General features: G+C 59.1%; 1 protein-coding gene across 1 annotated transcript in view; it reads left to right on the top strand.

The window, feature by feature from the left end:
• The first annotated feature begins 7,538 nt into the window (after positions 1–7,538).
• BGN (biglycan) overlaps positions 7,539–7,950 on the top strand; it is a 16,230-nt gene continuing 15,818 nt past the window's right edge. Inside the window, exon 1 of the mRNA XM_005886152.2 lies at positions 7,539–7,713. The gene's annotated coding sequence lies outside the window, so the exon portion shown is untranslated. The remainder of the gene's footprint in view (positions 7,714–7,950) is intronic.

Genomic DNA, 7,950 nt, shown 5'->3' with positions numbered 1-7,950 from the left:
AACAGAGAAAAGGCCAGACTCTGGCAGGGGGCGGGGCAAGGCCTGGGAAGCTGGTGGAGTGTTTGCTTTGGACTCATCCCTGCATTCCTTCTCCAACCCGGCCTAGGCCCACAGATATGGCACTTCCTGTTTGGGCTGGGTCAGAGGTCAGCAGCCCTTGAGGCGCTGGCCCTGATGGGGAAGGCTGCTACTTTCCCAGCTCTCATGACCCCTTCTCCCCACCCCTCCTGTTCCAGCTACCCCCCAGCTGCCTCCTTCCCTACAGACACAGAGGTCAGGCCCTGGGAGCACAGGAACTCCGGACTGGGTGAACCCCCCACTTCCCCACCGCTCCTTCCTTCCCTGAGCAGATGAGGTCCAAGGACTAGGAGGAGAAGGGCAGGGTAACATGGCTGCCATGTAGGGGTAAGGGCAGAGGAGGGCAGGGCATGGAGGAATAGGCCTCCCACAGGTAGTGGCCAGGTTAATTCCACTCCCAGACAGGAAGCTGCTAGGCCCTCGGGGCTGCTGGCAGGTGGGCTGAACCCAGGCCCAGAAGCGAATCCTTGGGTGACCCCCCTGAAGGGAGCCGGGCCCAAGGCACCCAGGACAGCAGAGCCTCCCGGGAAACCAACTGCTGAGGGGAGGATTAGCTTACAGGGAGTTTACTTGTAGGCTCTTGGGCTACCACCTCGGGAGGGGAGGACAGGAGCAGGAGTGGCCCAGGGAGAAGCTGGCCTGCAGCCAATGATACAGCCCAGCCATGCCCCTCTTATGCTCCGACCCTGAGCTGGTCCTGAGTTGGGGCAAGGGGACCGGGTCTTTCTATCCCCCTGTCATCAGTAGGTGGGGCTGCCCAGCAAAGGGGACATGACTGGGGTGAGGGCTCTCTCTCCAGCCCTGACAATTCCCCCAGAGGGCCAGGAGCTCAGGACTAGGGGTGCCAGTAGCTGGGGGCAGGGAAGTGGCAGTGGCAGTAGCACCACGGTGTGCCCCCGGTGAGAGGGGATAGTCAGCAATCCAGCCAGGGAGGACGAAGGAGTGCAGTGCTGTGGACATCTGGTGGCAGGACCGAGCCTGCCTGTCACCTGGTGCCCGCCTCCTCTCCACCCATGCGTCAATCCCCATCCTCTGCTCACGCATGCCTGCACGGGGCTGGGTACTGTGTCCCCGTTCAGGACAGGTGCTGGATCCATTGGTGGGGCTCTGGGGGGACACTGGCAACTGTGATGGGGACTACAGAGTAGGAGTGACTGGGGTCAGGTGGCATGGCAAGTAGGGAGGCACTCATCGGGGCCCCTGGAACAAGGGTAGGAGGGGGTGGGGGTGGGGCAGTGGGGACTGGGAGGGGAACACAATGTAACAAATGTGAGGGGCGACAATGAGGACAGGAAGAAGTGTTGCATTCTTTGGGGCCGGACTGATGTCTCCTCTCAGGGACCTTGATGGAAACTTGCACATCTTGCCCTATCTGGTTTGGCTCAGTGGATAGAACATTGGCCCGCGGACTGAAGGGTCCCAGGTTCAAATCCGGTCAAGGGCATGTACCTCAGTTGCAGACGCGATCCCTGGCCCTGGTCAGGACACGTGTGGGAGGCAACCAATCAATGTGTCTCTCTCATATAGATGTTTCTCTCTCTATGTCTTTCCCCCTCCCTTCCACTCTCTCTAAAAATCAATGGAACAATATCCTTGGGTGAGGATTAACAACAACAACAAAAACCTTGCATGTCTGAACCCCTACCCCCAGCCACAGACCCAGAGCCCTGCTCATGGACCTCCAAATTCTCCAACCTGCCTATTCCTCTCTGTCCCCAATGCCCCGACTTGAGGGTCTACCTTCGCAGGTCTCCCTGCCTAGCCTCCTGCACATTTGGTTCCGTGCCTTCCTGCTGCCTCACACCCCACTTCGTGGCAAGCTTGGTTCCAGCTCCCAAATCCAGAGACCCAGGCCCAGGAAGGAGCATACGGAGCGGAGGGAGGCAAAGGATACATCTAAGGTCATATGCCCTGTGCCACGCCTCCCCCACCCTGGCGGCCACCCAGGGCCAGGCCAGGACACACTAGCTGCAAGGCCCCCCTCCCCTGCACCCACCCTCACCCATTGCCCTCACCTGAGCCCCCTAACCCTGCAGGCAGCTCGCAGATCCGAGCACAGCTCCTAGGGGCTGGCCTGCCCCAGGGGAAGACCATGGGGGCCCCGGGGTGCCTCATGGCATCTGTGTCTCGCAGGTTTCTAAGGCGGTGAACAAATGGATGCCTCCCCGTGGCACAGTCCCTGTCCACCATCCCTCGTCTGGCCACACCCAGACCGTGCCTCTCTAAAGATAGCTAGTCGTAGGCCAGCCTGCACAGAGCCCCCTTCGGGCCCTGAAATTACAGCCCTGGCAGCCCTGGGCGGAGAGCCACTGTGTGATTATGTCCTCAGGGAAGGTCAAAAAAAGCTCTGGCATAGAGAGTGCCAGCTTTCACCGGCCACACCTCGGCCATCGGCACTGGGAAGCTTCCAGATCGTGGAGGCTCGGCCGCTCCACAGCCACTCGGCTCCCCCTTGAGCATGTTAGCATGAGCCTCTCAGGGAATGGTCCTAGTCCCCTTCACCCAGAGGGTCCCCTGAGCACAAGTTATACGTTTGGGGCTCCTGGATGTCCCAACTCTGGCCTCCAGGGACCCTGAGGTGGGGGCCTGCCTCCCTGGTGACTATGGGCCTGGCCCTCCCTCTCCCCTGCCTGGCCCCTGAGAGTGCAGAGATTGGGGGTGGATGAAGCCCGCCAGCTGTGAGTGAGGCCCACATAAGGCCATGAACTTGAGGACACAGGCTTGGGTTCAGGGGCTGCAGTGCCTGGGAGCCTTGAGGGCTCTCTCAGAGATCTCAGCGGAGTTCAGGGCAAGGCCACTTGCTCAAGAAGTGACCTTGATGTGTGTGTGATGTGTTCCTGCTTGGGGATTTGTCCTGGAGGCTGGAGTGTAAGGGGACTCCCTTGGGCAAGACTCCTTGTGCTGGGCTGGCTTTGCCAGAGTCCTATGCGGACACTCCGGGGAGGGGCTAGGAGGCAGGAGAGCCGCCTCCTCCTAGAAGCCCTCCATGTGCCCCCTTCCCATGCCATCACCTAAACCTGCGCTATTTCCTTCTGATCACTCACCACACTCAGTCACCATGTCGCTTCTAGTCCAGCAGCACATGCACTCTCCGTGGAAGTCAAGGCTGACGGACTCAGTGCCCAAGGATGAGACAAAGAGGCAGAGGGGAGAGCCGAGAAAGCAGTGGGGAACCAGAAAGAACAGACAGGGGGAGCGATCTTGCAGAGGCGGGAGTGAGCAGGGAGCCAGCCGGACCTAGCAGGGCCAGGAGGCCAGGAAGGCCCCAGAAGGGGGCTGGCAGAGAGCCCCTGGAGCTCCACGCTGGCGGCTCTGTCCAGGCCCCAGAGGCTCATGGGACCAGCAGCTGGGTGGGCTGGATTTCAGGGGGAACTCTCACTGCTGCCACCTCTTCAGAGGTCCCCCTTTGAGCCCCTGGGAGCCCCGCCCACTGGGCAACCTCCCAGACTCCCAGGCTCTGCCCTGCAGACACTAGAACCAAGGGCCGGTTTTTGCTCCTACAGGGGACCAACGGCTTGAAACCGGCCCTCCGGGTGCCCCGCTTCTCTCCTGGGCCTCCCCTAGCTTTGAAGCCAGGGCACAAACAGCTTTAAGCCAGCTATTGGGGGACAGGCTGCAGCTGACCCCAGGCCCTTCTCCACACACAGGCCTATAGTGTGGCAATGGCCTTGGATTGCCCAGCTGGGCCCCCTGCCCTTTGCCCCCTCCTACCACCTCCCTATATTGACGCACCTGCCCTGCATTCTGGGGCCCCAGACTGGTACTAGGAAGTGGGTTGGGGTAGCAGTGACCCCACAAGGGCCATGTGAGAGCAGGCAGCCAGCAGCCAGCCTGGGGGTTTTCCCGAGAAGCCTGACCAGCCACTCAGCTCCTTCTCAGGTCAAGTTCTTGGCTCCTTCTGGCAGCAGGGCCTTCTATGAAGGCGCCTGCAGTGGGAGAGGGGAGGGGAGTCTGGGCTGAGTGGCAAGCCGGTTTCAGCAGGATCACCCGGGCCTCTGAAGCCCTTTGGGGGACGTGTCCAGGGTGTGGCTTTAAGGGGGCCTGTTTGGTGGTGTCCCAGAAGTGCAGGGCATGCTGGGAGAGGATCCTGGTCGCCCTCAGGCTCATCCTGATGGGGGATGGGTTCTGCCTCCCCTCCACCCCAACCCCTTCTCAGGCGCCCACCAGGACCAGGCCAGCGCTGTCCGCCTCTCATTCTTCTGAAGCTCAGACAGCTGTGCCCCGGCCTCCTCCAGAGCCTGGGGCCTCAGGAAATGCCTTCTCTTCCTTCCTGCCTTGCGCCCCCCAGGCCTGCCCTCCCCTGCCTCCTGCTGCCTCCTCCCAGCCCTGTCCTCTGGCCTCCCACCAGCCGGCAAGGACATGCTGTTCCCAGTGGGCATCAGCTAGGGTCCAAGTTGTTCCTTTGTTGCAGAGAGAGCTGAGGCCCAGAGAGGAGGAGGGAGAGGGGGAGGGGAGCCCAGGACTTAGGTGCTGCCTGGCTGGTCTGGGAGTGGCCCCCAAATTAGAGGGCCAGGCCCAGTGACTCAGTGGGCCTGGGGCCGGGCGTGCAGTCACGGCTTATTGCAGACTGCAAACCACAGACACGAGAGCCTTCCAGGCACAGGAACCGTATGAACAGAAATCTTGCCCCGGATGCATCCCCCAACTACAGGGAAGATCTCCAAGGTGCATCTGTGCCCCTTGCAGGGTGCCACCCCCACGCTCCCTCCAGGAAGATGCCAGGCTGTGCAGGGGAGATGGAGGCTAGCCCACCACTAGGTCTGACCACCTAATTTCAGTGACATTCTCCCCCCTGCTCCCCACACCCTCTGCACCTTGCTGTGTGCGCTTCCTTCTGCCACCAACAAGTCCCTCTTCACTATTCCTCTGGCGCTGTGCGCAGCCCTGGCGTCCCGGCCTCCAGAGCAGGGCAGGGTGCAGCAGAGGGTGGCTGGGGGCACAAGGCCAGGTGGGGCTCCTTGGGCAATGGGCATGCCTCACATGGGTTTCTTTCATTTCTTAAACAGCTCTATTTTTTCAAATATATTTTTATTGATTTCAGAGAGGAAGGGAGAGGGAGAGAGAGATAGAAACATCAATGATGAGAGAGAGTCATTGATCAGCTGCCTCCTGCACGCCTCCCACTGGGGATCGAGCCCGAAACCCGGGCATGTGCCCTGACCGGGAATTGAACCATGACCTCCTGATTCAGAGGTCGACGCTCAACCACTGAGACACGCCAGCTTGGCTTAAACAGCTTTATGGAGATGCAATTGACATACCATACAGTTCACCTATTTTAAATGTACAAATCAAGAGTTTTTAGTATAGTCACAGAGTGTACAATGTCACCACAGTCCATTTTAGAACATTTTTATCATCTCAAAAAGAAAACTCATGCCTTTAGCTGTCACCCCTCCATCCCGCATTCCCCGGGCCCTAAGAGACCACTCATCTACTTTCTGTCCCTATACACGCGCCCATTCTGAACGTTTCGAGGGGAATCATACAATCGGTGGTCTTTCGCGACAGGCTACTTTCATGGAGCACAATGTTCTCTGTGTGTTTTGGACCCTCTTTCTCCTCCGAAAGACCATGACTGAGGATGCTGGCACTTGGTGAGGCCGCATGGGCCTCGCGATATTAGTCTTTCTACTGCCAGAGATGTTGGAATACGTCTCCAATAAACAGTAAAAACCACAAGCAAACAAGCAGACAAACTGACTCCCCTTGTCTGGAAAGACATGAGTTCTTTCCAGTCTCCTGGTTCGAACCTTTTGCGTCGGCATTGCCCCCCAAAAGAAGAAGGAGCCAGAGCTCCCAACCCGGACCCTGTCACCCTTCTCCGTGACTCAGCCTGGAAGCTCCTGGCAGGCAGGCGCCACAGCTCGGTCAGGCCACCTTGTGTTCCAAGTCCCCTGAACTGATGTTGGTGCAAGAAAGGGGGCCTTGCCCGGCCAGCCTGGCTCAGTGGTTGAATATCCATCTATGAACCAGGAGGTCACGGTTCAATTCCCGTTCAGGGCACCTGCCCGGCTTGCAGGCTCAATCCCCAGTGTCGGGTATGCAGGAGGCACCTGATCAATGATTCTCTCATCATTGATGTTTCTATCTCTCTCTCCCTCTCCCTTCCTCTCTGAAATCAATAAATTTATATATTAAAAGGGTGGGGGGGGAGCCCCTGGGCCCAGCCATTCGCCCAGGCAGAACCTTCTAGACCCCACTTGCATGCCAGCCCTGGGCTGAGCACTGAATAACTGAATGACAGCTGGCGGGACCCTCAGACCTCATCCCTGTTCTCCATCCATTGGACCCATTTCTCTTCGGCCTCCCCTCAGCTTCCACCTGCTGAGCTTTTCCTCTCTATACACTATTCTCTTTCAGTTTCTGCGGAATCCTGTCCTGTCTTGTGTCACCTGCCTTAGCGTCTTCCTCTCTCAGCCCCCTAGTCTCCTGTGTAGATCTCAGCATCACTGCCTACCTCAGTTTATTTATTTATTATTTTGATTTTATTTTAATGGTTTCAGAGAGGAAGGGAGGGGGAGAGAGAAATAGAAACATCAATGATGAGAGAGGATCATTGATCGGCTCTCTCCTGCATGCCCCACACTAGGGATCGAGCCCACAACCCAGGCTTGTGCCCTGACCGGCAATCAAACATTGACCTCCTGGTTCATGGGTCGGCACTCAACCACTGAGCCACACCGGCTGGGCCTACCTTGGTTTCTCACTCCCTCTCAACTCTCACCTTTGTCTCTCGGAAGCTGCTCCTGCAAGAGTCTCCCTCCTGCAGTGTCAGCCCATGAAAGAGGCTGGCTCTGGCCTGGCCCCGCTGCATGCTGGGTACACGGGCCAGGGGAGGAATGGGACCCCAGTGGACAGGGAGGCCTGGACTCTAGCCGCAGATAGAGCTGGGCTCGCTGGGTCCTCAGGAAGTGGCCACGCTTCCAGTCATGGCCTGGGTGTAGTGGCTGAGGACAGCCTCTTCCTGGGAAGCTTGGCTGGCCGGCCAGTTAGTGAGTGGCCAGCACAGAGCTCGAGCCCCGAAGGAAGTGCCCACCCACAGAGCGGTTATCACATCCTAGGGGACCTGCACAGATTGAGCAAAAGAATGACTCGCTAGGTTCCTTCTCTCTGAATCAGCTTTCCCACTCAGCTTCTCTGAGCTCCGGGACAGGCAAGCTAGGGAGGATCCCCCAAGTCTGGGCCGGCCCCGGCCGCCCCCAGCTCAGTCCCATCCGGAGGTCACACAGATAGGACAAGTTCCTCTTTTTTAGGGAAAAATAAAAAGGCTGGAATGTGTGGGGGTGGGGATGAGGGTGTCCAGAGTTCCCAGGAGCCTAGATCAAGCCCTTCCCGAAACCCACACAGCTGCCTCCCGGATCTCAGAGAAGCACCTCCTTGTTCGGGCCCAGGCTGCCCAAGGTTCTGGGCGGGCTCAGAACAGAATCCCAGGGCCACTCGCTGGACCAGCAGCCAGAGGCTGCCTCCCTCCCCCTCATCTCTCTTTCCTTTCTGCCCTCTCGCTTTCCTCTGCCCGGCCCAGGGCCAGAAAGCCATTTCCCACCCCTTTCTGGGCCTCAGTGTCCCCATCTGGGCAGTGGAAAGTTTGACTCTCTGAGGCTGGGCTTGCCCAGAGACGCCCAGGGTCCTTGTGTGAGTGAGACCGTGTGTCCCTTCGCTCTGTTCCCTGGGGCAGGGAGAGGGGGTGCTGGAGGAGGGGATGTGAGCGGGGAGCCGGGAGTGGGTGCAGCTAGCCCAGCCGTCTACAAGAAAATTGCTCCCTTTGAAGCTGCCAGGGGGGCCTGGAAGCCTGCCCCCCTCCTTCCCTTCCTCCCTCCCTCTCTCCTTCCCTCCAGCCCCCTCCCTCCTTTCCTCCCTCCCCGCCCCCTC

The sequence above is a fragment of the Myotis brandtii genome, unplaced genomic scaffold, assembly GCF_000412655.1.
Source record: "Myotis brandtii unplaced genomic scaffold, ASM41265v1 scaffold959, whole genome shotgun sequence".
Classification (NCBI taxonomy): Eukaryota; Metazoa; Chordata; class Mammalia; order Chiroptera; family Vespertilionidae; genus Myotis; species Myotis brandtii.
Note: the sequence above shows the minus strand (reverse complement) of the source record. Positions and strands in the feature narration are given on the sequence as shown.